The following is an 18071-nucleotide window of genomic DNA, read 5'->3' as shown; positions in this document are numbered from 1 at the left end:
CATATATTATAATAAATTTGTCAATTTCCCCTCGCTACCTATACATGATTTTCAGTGTATATGTCTACTCTCCCCTTGGCGCAAAGGAAGTCTGGCTTCTTACGCTTTCGAATCCTTCTGAATACTGCAATCTCAAGGGATATAGTGTGAGCTGAATGTAGAGACCTACTTCCTGTTGGAGGCATGATCCTGTCATTTTCCTCTACACTAGCTTCATTAGCAAGAAACTTCCGTGGTACAGAATTATGCATACGTGTGTCCGCTGGCTAACAAGTGTATGTGGGAACTTCTGTCTGCTTCGACATGTGTTGTAATGAAACATGTTTGTCATTTTACATACATGTACAAAAATGAGTATTGCATATCTTTACTGTGTCTCTTTTACATAATTTTTGCCTCAAAAGCTGAAAATATTAACCATATGCTGACTATGTAAAAGGTTATGAAACATAGTCTACATGAGAAGATTTTGAAATATATCATCTGCTTTTTCTTCATTGATTTTTCTTTTAGATCTGATTTCTTTGCCCACGCTTGTCTACCTCAATATTGGACAGTAAAGGAGACAAGGCTCAGAGGCTTACTGGCTCTGACTGCTGAAAAACAGGCTATTGATTAAGAGAGGGCTAATTTGTATAATTCTCCACGTTCCCAGAGGGGGAAAGGCATGTCCTTTGATGCGTTACCAGGCAGACCTTAGGACTTTTGTGCAGTGTCCTCTCGGAGAAAGTTGCCTTGGAAACTCGAAGTGAAGTCTGATGAGGCAGAACAGAGTGGTGATTATGCTGACAGTGATTGCTGGAGCAGCGTGTTGCCAGGGGAAACCCTACAGTGTCAGCTCATTTCCTTGTCATTTCGTAGTCTTATGGATATGCCTTATTAGAAAATCACAATGGTGGTGATTTTCCATGGCTTATTCAAACTGTGGAATATGCCACCTGCAGTTTTCCCACTTGTCTGGTGCTAACATTACATGAGATCATTGATCATCAAAGATTTTTTGACAATCTGACAATTTCCCGTTATTGTTGCATGGATGAATTGCGTTGTCTCATCTAAAAAATATCATGCATCTATAGAAAAAAGATACACTTCATAGCGTAAGTAACCATTACATAATTCTGGTCAAACTAAGCACGACCAGACATTGTATGGCAGCTTATTTCTTTCCTTTCTCTCACTTATTGATGTACATGTACAAGAGGCGTGCTCTTCCCAAAATGTATCTCTGGCACCTGCATGTCCAGATGGCCCGAGGATTCTTCTTTCTCATCAGTCAAGGTCAAGAGTTAATGGACCATTGATTGCTCATAGCCCAAGGGCAGCATCCCTGTAGCAATATTACTGTGGAGTGTTGATCTCTGCATAATCCTTAGGGAGCTGCTCCTATCAAGATTACTGCCATTGCTGAATAGCACCCACTTTGTGTATCCCCCAGGTGTCAACTTTCCATTCACTTCTCCTGATTGGGGTATTGTTTGGAGTTCTCCGAAATGTTACACCTGAGAATCTGACCGGCGATGAGCTGTAACTTAAACGGCAATAGACCGGAATAACAGCTCATAAAATGGGCTTTTAGTTTGATTTGAATGTAAAACTTGTAGGCAGTGCAAAGTTTACAGAGTGTTGGACAGGGAAGCAGCCTTTGTTTGGAAAGGTGAAATGACTTGAGTGTCAAAAAATTCTATAAGTTTTGCCCTGATTACTAATAAACAATAATTCTAAGAATCTTTTTTTACTGTTCAAGTTGCCTTAAAGGTATTATTTGTCTGCTTAAAAAAGTATGGTCAATTTTCTACTCTCTATGATGTGTGCAAACCCAATATATTTGGATCTCTGAGTAACTCCAACCTTTCCATTACCCGTATCTAGTGAGCATCAATTGTAAGAAGGGACTAGATGCAGTGCAGTCATGTGAGAAAGGCATGGGTTTGCTTCTGCAGGCCATGTGAGGATAGACTAAGGTATATTTAGCAGCTTGTTAAAGATAGATGTTCAGTCATGTGCTACTCTATTTGCTGCTGTGCTTATGAACATCTATTCCCTGTATACGTGTTGTTTCCTATCTCTTTACTTGGTTGAAGTGCAGGGTTCAGTTTATCTCACACTTTTCCATGCACTATTTCAGGAGTGCTCATTTTGTGGACCAGAAAACAAAATCACTCATTAGGTGATAGGTGTAATGTTTTACAGGCATACTTTCAACTTGCTTCTTTTAAGCAGTGGCAGCTTACAAGGTCATTCCTAGAATTGACATTGAAGAAGCTTCATCCGTATCAGTGGGATTTACATCATCCACTGAGCAGCCTTTTATCTGCATGTGCATCTAATCCAAAGAATGTAAATCGAAATGCAGAGTAGATAATCGACATCACTATTCTCTACAATATCACTGGCGATACCACATCTGGCAAATTCCGTGATCCGGATGTACCCCAGGACTAATTGGTGTTGGCTGCAAATGCGAAAGGCATTTCTTCTCGTTTCCTACCCTGAGGCTATGTTGGGGCAGAACCAGATGTACAGAAACGTGTAATGTCTTCATCTGGACCTTTTTGCAAACTCTCCCTCGAGGACCCCTGTGGAGATGTGAACTTTTTGAAAGTATAGCCATTGGCTTTATGTTGTTAGGCCCTGACAGTCGAAAAATATTCTTTTCAGATGAAAGATATAGCTCTTCTCCTTTAAATATAGAATGATCTTAACCATCATCATTTCCTATGAAAAGCGCATACCAATGACAAGTAGGTTTTGAGATATTGCTATTTCTGCATGCATTCTGTCAACATGATAACTTACAGGCATTGAGGTTCACTGCATCCAGGGCTTGAGGGTATTAAGTAGCATCACACTTATGTCCATCACTGGAGAAACAGCTGTCCTTGTTAGCTTCAGTCTATGTACGTTTTGCAGTACTTCTTGTCCTGTGGATTTTCTACACAATAGTACATTATGATAAGATAAGTATATTTCTTGAAGCATGAAAATGTAAATCTAAAACATTATAAAAACTGATTTTCACCGTGAGATGTCACGGTTCATGAAAGCATGTTCCCACAAGAAAGTGAAAGATGATGCAAAGTTCTACAAAAGGAATTTTTGTGAGATGATTTCCTTCATAGGAATTGTAGGCTTGAAACATTGGAATAATCTGTAATTTTTTTGAGTGAAACTGAAGCTTGTCCCTGTTTCTGGGATGCCATCCCTCCTTAGACTTTAGTAGATAACCTGTCTAATTGGACACAATTGGCAATCTCCCATGTCATCTCACAAGAGCTAAGATGGAGAAATTTAGTCGAGATCTGTAACAAAATTCAACCAAATTTTTTAATTACAAATTTTGGCACCAAATGAGCCAATGCTGGTGAAGATGTAAGTCCAGATACAAAGACTCTCTAAGAAATAGGATCTTAGAATTATACGTAATGCTAATAAGAGGAGAAAATACTGATCACACAGAATTAGGAAATTAGGCTTGAGTTGAAACTGTAGAAGTGTATCATATATTTTAAAAATCCATCATAAATATCACTGTTCACAAACAGTCCCTTATATGTGGGAAGATTGGCTCGGAAGAACTGTGGACCAACATAGAAATCGTCGAGGATGTCGCCTTATAAGGGGTGGCAGCATAGAACGGGAGGTACCTTTACATGCACTTGGCCAGCAGTCGTTCAAAACATGTTCAATACCGGTTGATCTTACAGTATACAGTTACAACTGTCATTATGCACCAGAGATAGATTTGAACTTTGCATATTCCCTGTAGAGTTGAAGTCCTTTTATGCAATTCCCTATGGAGGAATCAAAACTTTATCCACAGAATTTCAGCAAATGTGATGGTGTGGGCATGAGAATGATGAATAAGATGGGCTGTGATAGGTTCCATCTTGTGAAACATCACTGTAAGGTTTAATGTACACATTTATTTTTCTTTATCAGTCAAGTCAGTGAGTTGGAAAATGAACCTTTCAGGGTAGGCTGTTTTAATGCAGTTTAAAGTTTAAGAGAAATATTTTTCTTGTAATCACACATTTTCTACTAAAATTGTCTATTGATTACAACATAGGTCTGTTCCAGTGCATATCCTAGATTATAGCTGATAAAAAAAATCTAATCAGTCACCCCTAAATCTGGGTTAATGCCTTATAATCCTGTATGAATCCAACTTATCAAAATCCGTTAGTATTATTGAAATACTTCTTCAGAGATGTATGCTCTGAGTTAGTAGTTTGGGGCTGGGTATTAAGGCTTGTCCAGTTCAAATGGTTGATCTGCAATCAGGTGTTTCATTTTCAAACAGTCAAGACAAGAGGTTGTTAATTACGGTACATTAGGGAGTTACATTAAACTAACGGCAATTTGAATATCTATGAATAGCCTGCTGGAACAGGTTTTGATACTGCCCTTGCGATTTACTGTATATTATTCCAGCAATTTCCCACTGATAGCATGCAGGGAAGCCATATTGTCCTTTGGGATCTTATATAATGCAACCTACATGTATACATGCATCACCAACCCAGTTTTTTTTTTAAAGGTGTGTCCACCTTTCTGTCTATAATGAATAAAACATTTTTACAAGGTCACTTGCCATTCTACAGAGAGTAGATCATCAATACTTACGATGAATTAAGGCCACATTAATTTTATTTGTTGACTCTCAGATTTTTTAAGAAAAAATTGTAGCAACAAGGAAAAAATTTTTTTTGTGTGCAAATAGTCTGGGGTGAAGATTAAAGGGTTTACATAACATAAAGAATAAGAGGATTATTCAAGTTTCAGCTTTGTATGGCTCATTTTATGCAATGAACCCCTTTCTTTGATCTAGTACAGTAACTATACTTTCAGTAACAAAATTACATTTTGTTATGTGATATAACGGGGGGCGCCCGAACATCGACGCGCCCTAACATCGCACGGATTTTTTACTGATCTTATTTTGCATAAGTACGCCGTGTTTGTGTCCAATAACTAAGCTGATAAGGAAGGTAAATAGCCCAAGTTCATGCACATGATTGTCATTTACATTCAAAACATATGTGTACATATTCATTTCTTGTTTTGTCGAAAAGTAGTATTTTGACAATAATGATGGTAGCGCTAAGTAGAGGGTCACTGCGTAGCTAGACGGCCCGGCACCTAAATATACCACCTGTGCCAAGCAGATACATAAGTCACACAGCTATCATACACATAAGAAAAATAACTTCATAAAACACTAAAAATTTGGGTCTTTAAGTGTTTGTTGAGAAGAAAACCGACCAAAGAAAAACAACGTAAACATTGCTGTCGTCTGACGACGTTGTTTTCCCGCCATTTTTGGGGGCCGCGATGGTGGCGAAACGATTCAACGCACAGTTTTGTTACGCTCTAACATGTGATTGGTACCGTCTATGAAAAGGAAACTGAATACAGAGATGGCGAAGATATTTCCCAATAAGTAGACGGAGTATTGTTGATGTCAGCGGTGTCGTTTATTCGTAATGATTTCGTAAGTCGGGCCGTATTCAATACGTACGTCGGGCCGCGTAGTAGCCTATTTCCCGTGGAAACATGAACTGGGATGCGCTAGATATAGCCCTTCTCACATGACGTGAGAAGTGCACACAGTCAAAATTTTCCGGTCAAAAGAAAGCTAGAATATAGCAGACTTCAAGCCTTATTTACATTTCCCTAACTTCATCACTAACTTCCGAAGAGAGCAAAATTACCAAAGCGTAGGAAGTTAGGCACACTATCTGGCGTAGCACTAAATCAGAAGGTACATTCGTGAAAATGTCTCACAGCGTCTTCCGCATGTAACGCGGAGCATGAAGGGCCCATGAACAGTATGAATACATTTTTTGTCCAAGTATGGTCTTTAGATGAATGTGTTCAAAATTCATTCATTAAAACCTGACCACTCTCTGGCAACCAGCAATGGAGCGCCATGAGTTCCAGCGCGTAAAAAAACGTCCGATATTTGGGCACCCCCCGTTATGAATTGATATTGAGAAATAGTTTTAATAAATGAAAAATTGTAACTTATGATAACATGTGACCACACTTTTTAGGTATGTGCAGGCCTTTATCATCTATTTTGGTGGCTATTGAGTTTTACAACTGAACAAATAGTAAAATGGTGGGTAAAAATTTGTGAATGGGAATATTTCTGCATTTACAGTATACTTGCCTGATCAAGTCTATGAGTGAAAGGATGGGAAGGGGCCATTATCTCTGACTTACATGTGTGTATATCATCATACGATTATGATATTTTGAACAACTTTTAAACCGGGCCACTTTTGGACATTTCTATATACAATTTATGTATGCTAATCCTTAGCTTCTTACATCTAGATTGGCTGTATCAAGGAAGAGGGCAGGGTATTCCCCTGAGTGGGTGATTAGACACATGGAATTATCCGTACTGATCTTAAAGAATTATGCATTGACATATTAGCTCCAACAAACATTCTTTCAACACATGGAGCTCTCCAGCCACTGACCCGGATTTGATGTGCTAGTTGTGTACATGAGCTGTGAAGTATATGGTTGTGGTAGTATGATCATGATTGTGTTATGTCACATGAAAAGAGCTTTAATTTCTAAGGTGCTTAATTGAAAGAAATTGGATGAGTGGAATGAAGATTAAAGTGGAGAATGTTGTTGGTATCACAGGAAAATGGCAAGCACTCTGAGCAGCCTGATATAAACAACAATTAGTAATAAATGACTTTTGTTATCTACGAATATCATAACATCATATAAATGCCTTTTGATAGTCTAGAGAAACTGTACTACTGTTGGATTCCTTTTTCTTCTGCAGAAACAAGTTACACCCTCTGTAAGATGGAAGCCCCGATGGACACCTTCCTGTAATGGTTGGAATGTCTCTTGACACTTTGCAGTCCTCACTAACAGAGTGAAACCTTTAGTTGAAGGAGTCAGTTGGGAAAATGCCAAGCACAAATGAAGATGTATGGAGTGCTAACGGCACGGAGAGGCCATTTCACTTGAAAGGGCTTTCAAATTTCTTGCCAAGTGGTGAAAATGATATTTGTCGGGAACCTGAACATGCATGTCTGGTGAAATGCCAGGGGATTTATCGGACAATTCAAGCAGGTGGACTTTTGCTCCTTGAAGCGTGCTGATTTGAGTAATACCACAAGTGATTTGGCCGAGAGCAAAATTGTACTGCACACTGTTGTATAGATCGCACTGTGACAAAGCTCATAAAGTACTAGATATTTGTGCTCCACTGCTTGACTATTTGTCATCCCTACAGATAAGGTACTTATACCCATATGGTGAGCTATGCTGGAGATTAAGCATTAGATATTCATGATATCCCTGGGTAGTAATTTGTTTACACCCAGCCCAATCAGTAATCTTCTTCTTAGATATGGGGAGCTCTTAGATTAACTAAGATTTCCACTACCAGTACTTTGCAAGCGGAAAAATTGTTGTGTAAATATTTTGAAAGGAACGTTTATGGAATAAAGGTGGAACAGATGGATGCATAATTGATTTTTATGGTCACATTCCCTCAGCAGACAGGCCTACTGATGTGGGAAAATACCTCTCACTTCTTGAGATCATTAATCTTGGGTTGGACTTGTCAGCCTGAAGAAACCCTGATGGCAGAAATATGGCTGCTTGTTTTACATTCCTGAAGAATTGGGCAGCAGTATCAATAAATCACTGCGTTTGATTTGGCTTAGAATCACAGAGTATCTAGACAAAATAAATAACTACTGTTCAGTGTATGAAGTAATCCACCTGCTTTGATGATACTAGACTGCAGTCTTATTACACCCACCTGTTGTATGTAAAACGTACTGCAAATGGTCATGGTTTTCCTTCACTCCTGCATGTCAGCATGTACAATGTATGATAGGCATGTGGCTAAGTAGGTTTACAGGAGTGCATGTACCTTTTCAACCTACTTGCCATTACCAAGAAAGGCAGGAAAGGAAGTGAGGGGCAGTCCCCTGGGATTGATCTCTGTTTGTTTAAGAGCTAAGAGGGGGTGATGTATGGGCTTTACATGCCAAGCTAGGATGTGACCCTGGCCTCTTGTAGCTGGAAGAAATCTTCACTTGTGTAGAACAATTATCTTAAGAAACATTGCTGGGAAAATATTACGGCTGAAAAAAAACTCAAAGCATTCACTTAGAATCCTGAAATCTAAAACAAGAAAATCGCTAATTGCATATCAAGCCATTATAATATATTTGTACAAAAAAACGTTTTAAATTGCATGGTATATACTGACCTGGAAATATATGCTTACAGCATTTATTTCTTTTGCATGAGATAATGAATTCTCTATCAACCTGTAAATTTATCAGTGACAGGTTCACAGAAAACGTTGCATCTGTTAAATGGTGATATCAAAATGGTGCATAGTGAGAATTGATAGTTCAGTTACCTCACAGAAGTGTTAACATTTACAACTTAACCAGCAGCACGGTGTTCAATGGGGTGGAGGAAAACTCATTATTCATATTAGCAGCTCAAGAAAAATGTACCAGCTACACTGTACGTACATGTACCAGCAACTTAACCTTAGATATAACCACTGCCTGGGTGACATTGATTGGCAGACAGGTTAATTAATGTGTGTGCTTACATTGTTGGAACTATTAGTAACGGCTACTGTGGGTTGTGGAGGAATCTAAACCATGTATTACTGTAACCTGTGATTAACTCACTGAAAAGACATGTATTTTCAATCAATGTAGAGGATTCTTTTCTTAATTTCCCAAACGAATGATGTCAAGGAAGAAATTACTTAACGTATCAAAAGAAACAAAAGATACATATCTGAAAGTAACAAATCTACATATTGTAGGTGAATCTTACATAACGAAGGACTCATGAATACCGTAACCTATAAGGGTGGAATGAGGTTATTGAAGCTTGCATGTTGTATAACACATTTGAAGGTCACACAGAGTTTACTCTTGACTTTCAGTAGGATGCTCACTTAGTCCAATTCTGTCACAGATGGTGGATGGGAGCCAGTCTGTTTGGCAGGGGAAAGTTTCTGATGGAGCACATTTCTGAGGCACATTTCCGAAGCACGTTTTGCTTTGGGTTTCCAGATCTGTCAGCGCTGTGTCATTCGGCACCTGATAAACTCAAAGGTCCCGGCTTGTTTGTGGATTGAGCTGTGAGTGAAAGCAGACAAGCATTTTTCCCCCAATGGCTTGGCTGGTAGGAACTCTATAATGGGGGAAAATGTCCTTGTCAGATTCATTCAGAATGTTTTACCTGACCACCTGTTTTGTCTGTTAATGTTGCTTACTTAGATGTAATTGCTTCTAATAGGAGATCAATGGTAGAATGTCTTCTTTTGAAATCAAGGTGGATCCAGATGTTGCATGAAAAATCTCATGGAGATGCATGGAAAGAAAAAAACACAGTAAAGGCAAATACACAATCATGCCATGACGTATTCCAGCATATTGTGCCTCTATGATTATGAGGCATGGTTACAAAAGAGGAAAACATCATGCTTTACTTAAGCCTGTCTCATTTTCCAATTGGTAATTCGGAATAACTAGGGAATAGAGGACAAGGTTTTTTTTCACTTATTTCTATTACATATTCGCTGAACCAGGGCCACTACATGTATGTATTTCTCGAAAATCAGTATCTTCATGACCAGCTAAATTACATGTAGCTATCTGTCCAGTGAGTTAAACATGTATTGCAGTGTTGTTTTGAGCCAGTGACTGAAAGAGGAAAGGATATGGGATAGGAGTCATGGAACAGTTGTGATTCATATAGATCACATTAGGCCTTAAGTCTTCAATTTTAGCACTGTTGCTCACTGAGTAGCATGGTTTCTGCTGGAACTCAACAGCATTCAGCAGCATCAAGTCCAAATCGATAGAGGCATTTAGAAATTGTGTCAGTGCCAGTTGTTAGGTATGTCTTCTATTTCGCCTTCAGAAATATCCTTTAGGCCCATCTACCAGAATGATTGGAGACATAGGAGATTTGACTTTTGGCCCAGATTTAGGGGACCAGGCCAATCTGCACTGAATACAGAATGTTCATGTAGTACTGAGTAAATACTGTCATTCACTAGTTTACCAAACAGTTACTAGTACATGTACATCCAGAAACTAGCGGTTGAGTGAATAAACTTATAGGAGTGATTGTTAGCAAATTAAAGGTTACTGCAGTGCATTGATTCTACGTACCGTAATCCTGTCAGAACTTTCAGATCTGCCATGTGTCTTGCTGCCATGGATCAGTTGTCTCAGCAGACATTCCTTCTTTGAACATTGCAATTTTCCAGATGAAAGGCTGTCACAGGGTTTCAAACAAACAAGAACGTCTTTGAACCTTCAAAATTCATTGAATACTTTCATATATCAAAGTCGTTCTTGCAAATGGCTTTTAGCACTTAGAAAAAAATGGGGATTCATGCTATTGTAGTGAAGCTTGTTTTTAAAAAACAGTAAATGGCCCCATATAAAGATCATGTCATTGACTTGTGTAAGTTATAAAGGAATTTAGCCATGTGTCTTTCTGTGTGGCCATACTGGAAGTCAAATAGGCTGTCTGGCTGTTGAATTGGTTCCCCATAGTGAGAAAAATAGCCAGTTATATGAAAGTCTTGGGGCCTTCATGTATATAACCTTAGCTATCTAAAGCTAACAAAATGTTAGAACTTTAAGGCGATGTGATTGACTAGACTTGATGGCTGTGTAATGCATTCTAAGCCTGAAAACTTTAGAGCTATGCCCCTTTTTTAAATGTCTCTGCATGTACAAATGTCTGGGGAAACCATGTAACTACCCAGTGTTCTCGCAAGGAACTGGAGGAACTAGGTCTGGATTAAAGTTAGGCAGTTACCAATACAAGACAGTGTAATGCTAACAAGAAGAGGTGAATGCCTGTGGTTCAAATCAGCAGTGTCAGTACTACCAACCATGTAAACACACTTAAAGATGAGCAATCCTTGGTAAAACCGTCTTCAGGCTTTGATGTCAGGTCCCTGAAAACTTTGATGTCAGGACGTTGACAGATCTCCTATGTCACAAATGTGCAATAATGCCAGATGTGTCAATGGGTGCGCTGACATTCTCCAGGTAAAAAGGGGAAAACGTATGGCTCGTTCTTGACCCTTTGCATGTGGACATGCATCTTGGTGTCACAAGAATGCGATGGGAGATATAAATTTAGCAGTGATTTAGCTTTGTGAAATCTTTGAAGCCGGAAAAGGCTTTTTGGCGCAAGTCCAGCATTTGCATTAGTTCAAAGATTGACATACTTCTTGTAAACCACCAGGGAGAGATAAAGCTCAGATGTATATGGGTAGAAGACCATCAGGGGTTATCATATGAGCCATAGATCCAGCACAAGTATTCTTGAATGTTCCCCTCCCTCTATTTCATTTGTGAATTGTGTTATGGGGACGTCTACACACATTAAGACATAGAATTTATCTTGTAATCTTTGAGTGCTTTCTTCTAGAAATGGATATACACACATACTAGATATATGTTTAAGAAATATCAGCTTGGTGTAGAAATTTTTGACAGTTACAGAAGGCCCATGCTGTCTTTATACATGTGAGTGGTAAAGCAAGTAAAGGAATAGATAACAGTTGAGCAAGTCAAGTCTTAAACTTCATGTGTTCTTCTATGATGCATGTATCTTCACAATGCCCAGTGCAGAAGGCTACAAAAATCTATGTTAGCAATTTGTTCCAAATGCCTAATGTTGAAGGTTAAACTTTGTAATTCTACAGTGTTTCTTTTGTTTGTTGTAAATCAATAAATCTGCCAGCAGCAAAGATGCTGGACTGCCTTACATCTACATGTAGAAGTATGCACCTGTTCATAGTTAACGTCTGCAGCAGCTCGTAAGTCCAGAGACTTATCCCCAGGCCAAATACATGACAGCCTTATCTCAGTGTCCACGTTCCTCGCCTGCCGACAGAGTGGGCTCCACGCCTGCAACTGCTCACCTCGTGCCACCGCATAGCTGTGGAAGCCAGGGGTTTATACCGCCGGGAACTAGGGTGACCAAACATGCCAGTTGTGGGAAGACCCTGATGCCTGGCACGCCAATGTCTTGAGTTGTTGCGATGTACACAGAGGCTTACCGCTTGTGAAAGCAGGGCAGGAACTCTGGGCTGGATGACCGCCAGGGTTGATCCTGGATAAGGGTTTAGCTATGTTAGAAGCAGGTTACATGACAGACAGGTGGTGGCAACCAGGACTTAGATGGTTAGAGTTGAGTTCTTGGGGGCAAACTTTGGGATGAGTGTTGTCAAACATGAGGGCATGATATAGCGGTGAAGGCTTCTCTGCACTGTTGGTTCATGCTGTGTCTCGGGATACAGGACTCACTGTGAAGCACTGAATTGTTAAATCTGAAAGGAATAAAAATCACTATAAACTGAACATTCTTTAACCCTTTTTCTGCTATATTATCCTGTAGTGTATGCGTATGAGTGTATGGGTCAGCAAGAGGCACATGTAGGTTAACAAAATCAAGAAATCAATGCACTAGTCTTTCTTTTTTCTTTTCCATGTGGAATGAATAATCTGCTGAACTGTATCTGTATAGCCGGTGGAACCGCCTTTTGGCGTAACACACTATGAACTGTGAATCCGTGTGTAGTAACACCCCATTGATAACTAAATGTACCAAAAACCCTTCATGAAACACAACAGGTCATTAAGAGTATTGGGTTACAGCTAATCATTGATCTATGCTGATGACTCTGAATAGAAAAGTAGTTGAAAGAAGAACCTGTTGGTGATATTGCCAGGGGAAGGCTTTTTCAGCACCAAGAACATGACTAAGAAATAGAACAGATTTTGTTTCAACCAGGCCAAACAACACACTTCTTTTCCCCTTCTTTGCCACTCTTGTAAGTGGTTAGTTTTCTATTATCTCATGACAGAAAAATATCTTAATCTGGAAATATAGAATGCACATATAGTATCTTTGACAGTTGATTCGTGCAAGAGATTGCCTCATTGTTCAAGGATTAGAGACAGTACCAAACTTTTAAGGACAGTAACAGGTTTGGTGACAGAGAATTTGATTAGCAAAGTGGGTTCCAGAGACTGCTGACATTAATGAAGACCCAAGAGTGTCTGCTTTCACCTTGTTAGTTTTGTAGCCAAAGCATGATGACGTCCGCCGCACTCTAGGGAGGGAAATGATACGATTAGCTGGGAAGCTAACCTCTGTTCAAAAACAACAAATATAGACAGGATGAGACCAGGAAATTTTCCCAGATGTCAAGTTTATGAAATATCATTAGGCATAAGGGCTGGTGGTTAAGAGGCATGCAGCGTGATATTCCTAAACATTTTGCATAGTTATTATAATACTAGTTCAAAGTGTAAATCTCTTTTCAAGGGTCTTTTATGATCACAAATTTTAGATTTGATACCATAGACTTTCATGTTTCCTTTGAATGTATTACATGACTATTTTGAACATATTTGTATGGTGATATTCATTCCCAATGCAGTGCTTCTGTAACCATAACCCTGAAAGTATACTACCATGTTGAAGTTGAGATGAGTGTGGAGCAATTGTCATTCTTTTTTCTAGACTGATATGACAGTTTGCAATTTTGGGCATTCTTTCAACGGACCTCCATGACAGCAAAAGAATTTAATATAAGAATCACTACTCTGCCTCAAGCTACATGGGCATGTACACGTACTTTCAAATTTAGAGACACACCAAAACCTTTAAATTTTATTTTGTCTGCAAGCTGTGAGGAGTGGTCACATGATTAACATGAGTTGTTGAATTCCGTTCTTTCATTCATACTGAATTAGACTAATCTGTATTCCCCTCTTCTGGAGAGCTCCTCACAGCTTTACTGCTTGCTGTACAGACTCTTGCCGTGAATGATTGCAAATGCAAGCAGATTGCGTACTAGGAATGTATAATGAATCAGAGGGTCAAAAAGCAGCTATGCAGATAGCATGTATGAAGGGTGAATGCATCATTATTTCTTCACCAGAGCCGCCAACGACATTCCCTTGGTTGTAATTATCTTCAAGTCCCTTAATTCAGAGAGCTATATCATCGGCGAGGTGTTTAGATACATGTTCCAGATGATACCATTTCAATAAAGGGGGCTATCATAGTGCTGTTTATTTAAGGAGGAGAGGATGATGATAAAGTATATGAACTATCATCTATATCAGACGGTCTCGTTGATTTTTTTGTGGGTGAAAAGAAAACAAGAAAATGATACAGGTTTATTTACATACCAGTAGGACAAATCACAGTGGTTTCTTCTGACACATCAGTATTCTCCGCATGTTGGGATGCAGGGCGATAAGGCTGATGGAGGCAAAACAGTAAGGCTCATCAGATTCATGAGGAGTGCCGAGCCATTTCTAGCTGGTGTAAGCAAAGATTCATGAGATATCTAATGCAGCAGGCACTTACACTTTATAGTGACTGTGCTGGAAAAAGGTCAGATTCATTATTTGTAGTCCCATAAAGATTCCCCAATGAAAGCAAGACATAAAACTTTGTTTTCAAAGATTTGGGCGATGCTTATGTAGTAAATAAATATGTATGTCACATATTTATTCTTGGGATAGGATTAAGGCTTACATTACATATAAGAAGGTCTAAAAATTATTTATGAGTAAACATCAAGTCTCTTTATTCTGCCGGGTACCTTATGGTCGCCACATAGGAAAGATTTGAAGAGATGCAGCATGTCTTCAGTAATCCCCAAGGTATGCATGCTTCAGATATCCAGAATGTTCAAGACATTCTTGAGAAGGCCTGTATCATACCTTTTCTTAGGGTACCTGGTAAAATTATGTGAATTGATGTTATTCTAGTTGGCATTATACTAGAGCCTAGCTAGTAAATGTCAACTTTAAAAAACTGTCATAGTAGCTCCCTTTCTTAATTCTGTACAGCCTGCATCACTAACAATACAGATACAGAAATCAATATAAGACCTCATAAGCTTTTGAAGCAAAAGGGTAAAGCATAAGCACACACTCATTTTCTGATGTATCCAAATATATGATAACTTTCATAAAGGAAGCTTACCTGGACAATGTTAATCTTGTTGTGACCATCTTTTGCATCGTTCACTCAAGCTTAGGCCATGTAATGCAAACCGAGTTGTTTTTTTCTGGAAAGAGTTCCCATTATTATTCACCAACAGTTAGCAGTAACTGAAATCCTTTTATCTCAGGTAAAAGAAAAGCATCCCTGATATTGATTACCATTTATGCCAACCTTCAGTGGACAGGCCTCCTCATTTTACGTGTTTTGCATGTAGAGACCCTATCAACATTAATCTACTTATTTGATTGCACTATATTTTAGGTCTGCATGTTTAAGGTTCAAAGCTGATACTGACGTCAAATCTCTGAAAACCCTCTTACATGACAGACAGATATATTGGTTGAGTATGTAGAGTGAGCTTGATTACCGGTGTACCTTACCTACAGGTACAAATCTTAGAAATATCAGTTGTCGTCAAGAATCAATTCGTCATTCTGAAAGATGATAGCAGAACTTGAAGGAGTTATTGCTCTGACTTTTAGAATTGAATTTGGGCAGAGCAGGGGAGGAGGTGATATACTATATAAAGTGCAGCGCGCCCCCTTATATCCAGTCACCTCTCATGCACGGTAATACCTTATCGCTCAGATAAAATGGCTGGAAGAAGAAACAGATTATGGTAAGCCCCTCCCAAGCACGCCCCGTGTGTAATGGGGCTCCAGACAGTAGGAATTGACGTCATCACGGCAGCAAGGTCATGCAGGACGCAGCCGCTCAGCGGAGCAGACAGTTGTCGGAAGGTGCTGATGGTGGAGATATTGCTGTGAGCCGCCTTGTGAAGATGCTGTTGGCAACTAACAAGGAGAGTGGTCATCATGGCACGTGAAATGGAAGGGGATGAGCCGATAAAGAAGCAATTCAGCCAGCCCGGTTCCTGCACAGAAATATATCCTGACATGAAATGTGATGAATTGTACAGAGTCGGTTGCCACAAGGGCAAATGTTGAAGCAGCATCTATGCTCATGGTCGCAGTCTCAAATTTTCAGTAGTTATAGTTAGCTACAGTGTAATATAGCAGGCTAACTTTGATAGAAGTGAAGTTGCAAACTTATCTTTAGCACATTTACTAACACTCAGTCTGGTGGCATGAAGTGGAACAATTCAGATTCAGCCAACACAGTTGTCCGGTGGCCTAGATGCATAATGTTGAAAGATACAGGCAGAAACTGTGGAGATAATTGCCTGGTTATTAGCTGTCTTGGATGGCACACCTGGTCCTTCCAACCCTAGGCCTGCTCCATGATGACTGACATGAAGCTCTTCTGCCATTCTCACTTGTAGCCTGGCTGACCTGAATATTGTCAAACTCCTTCTAGATTTGTTTGAAGCTGTGAATTCTGCTGTTACTGTAAATTGGGGTTGGCCTCGGAGGCTGAGTTTTTGCTTCAATTACCTCTCTCAAGTGTGCTGCGCTAATGCATCTGAAAGAGGATTGCAGGAGACCATGAAAATTTTATAGCATAGACATGTATCATTCACATGGCGGCGAACTTTAGTCCTGCAAGAAATCCTGTAGGTTACATACTGAATTCAAAGTAGCATACATACTGAATTCAAAGTAGCGTATAATGTACATGTAATTCAAAGTAGTGTTTTCATGTACTGTATATGTGGTGTCTCCATGAATAGACCAGTGCAATGAATGAGGTGGTACCTGTTGTTGACAAGTTACTAATCTTTGTCAGGAAAAAGGGATTATGGTGATGTATGTTCCTTACTATCAAGTTTGATCCAGGATATTCATCTACAGGACTGCAATAAGGGCAGCTGTGACACATACTGATCTAGCTGTGACAGAGCTAATCTTTCACTGTGCCCTAGATAATCACAAGACCCAGCTGTGATCTTTTTGCCTATTATCCCAAAATGTGCTAAGAATTCTACATTTTGCTGGACCAGGTAGTAAAAAGCAGGTGAAGCAAAGGTAACAGTGTAAAAATAACCAACATCATTTTTTACTCTAATGTCTAATTTCAAGCCATTTTGACCCGGAAAAGTCTGGTTAATGATGTCAGCATCCTGGGCTGGTCCATTTTTGTCCATCAAAGAGGACAAAACAATAGAAATTTTGTTCAGTCCTTATAAAGTAGCGGAATTTCAGCCAGGGACCAAAGGATGAATGTTCGAGAAATCCCTGTATATATTTGTCCAAGGATTTGTCAGAAGAAAACAGTTAGTGGTGAGCATATTGCGTCAGATATACAGCTGCGAGCAGTAATGGGCTCCCATGGATGCTGTAGGGTCCTCAGTGGCAGTCACTGGCTCAGAGGCCATAACTGCAGGAGCTGATTGGATTTTCCGCAATGTCTGCTTTTATGCAAGAGCCTGTGACCATAACAAGTGGTGATGTTTTTGCTTGCTTTGCACCCAGGGTTAGATGAAACACTCTGACTTGTCAAAAAAACTTTTAAAAGTTAAGAAAATAGCATTGTATGACACAACAACTCTGGAATGATAGATTTCCTTTTAGAATCACCTTTTGGCAAACAGCTCTTATGCTCTTATGAGACAAATTGAGAAAAGCGGAAATCCCACATTTTTCATAGACAGAGAATTTCAAATTGGAAATTGTTAAGTGGAAAACAGTCAGTCACACGCTGCATGCCTGCATCAGATCACGCTTACCGTAAAAGGTCATTTCAATTTGTTTGTAAATTTCAGTCATGAATGTGCACAATCATATCATGTCACCTTCAACAGTCCTATCATCATCTCATCAACTGCTTATCTAAAATCAGTGACATTTTGTTTTGAGACAGTCTGTCTCATCTTCAGCATCACTCTTCATATATGTTTGCAAATGTGACTGAATTCATTCCCTCATCAATTCTGACATTTTCAGATTGTATGTGACATTAAGACTGCTCGTCTGCTACAGTATTCAAGATATCAGAAAATGTGTTTTTTACGTTTTGTTTCTATTATAATAATGGTGACATTTAACAATAGTGATGGAGTTGAGTATTTTAAATTTGCAGACAGAGAAGAT

At 39.3% G+C, this 18071-nt stretch overlaps 1 long non-coding RNA gene across 1 annotated transcript; it reads right to left on the bottom strand.

Annotated features, from left to right (window-relative positions):
- Positions 1 to 8650: 8650 nt before the first annotated feature.
- LOC136439627 (uncharacterized) lies at positions 8651 to 10424 on the bottom strand. Its single transcript, XR_010756552.1, has 2 exons — positions 10200 to 10424; positions 8651 to 9213 (listed from the first exon to the last, which is right to left on the bottom strand). It is a non-coding gene; the product is annotated as an uncharacterized lncRNA (long non-coding RNA).
- Between the last annotated feature and the right edge of the window lie 7647 nt (positions 10425 to 18071).

This window comes from Branchiostoma lanceolatum, chromosome 8, assembly GCF_035083965.1.
Source record: "Branchiostoma lanceolatum isolate klBraLanc5 chromosome 8, klBraLanc5.hap2, whole genome shotgun sequence".
Taxonomy (NCBI): Eukaryota; Metazoa; Chordata; class Leptocardii; order Amphioxiformes; family Branchiostomatidae; genus Branchiostoma; species Branchiostoma lanceolatum.
Note: the sequence above shows the minus strand (reverse complement) of the source record. Positions and strands in the feature narration are given on the sequence as shown.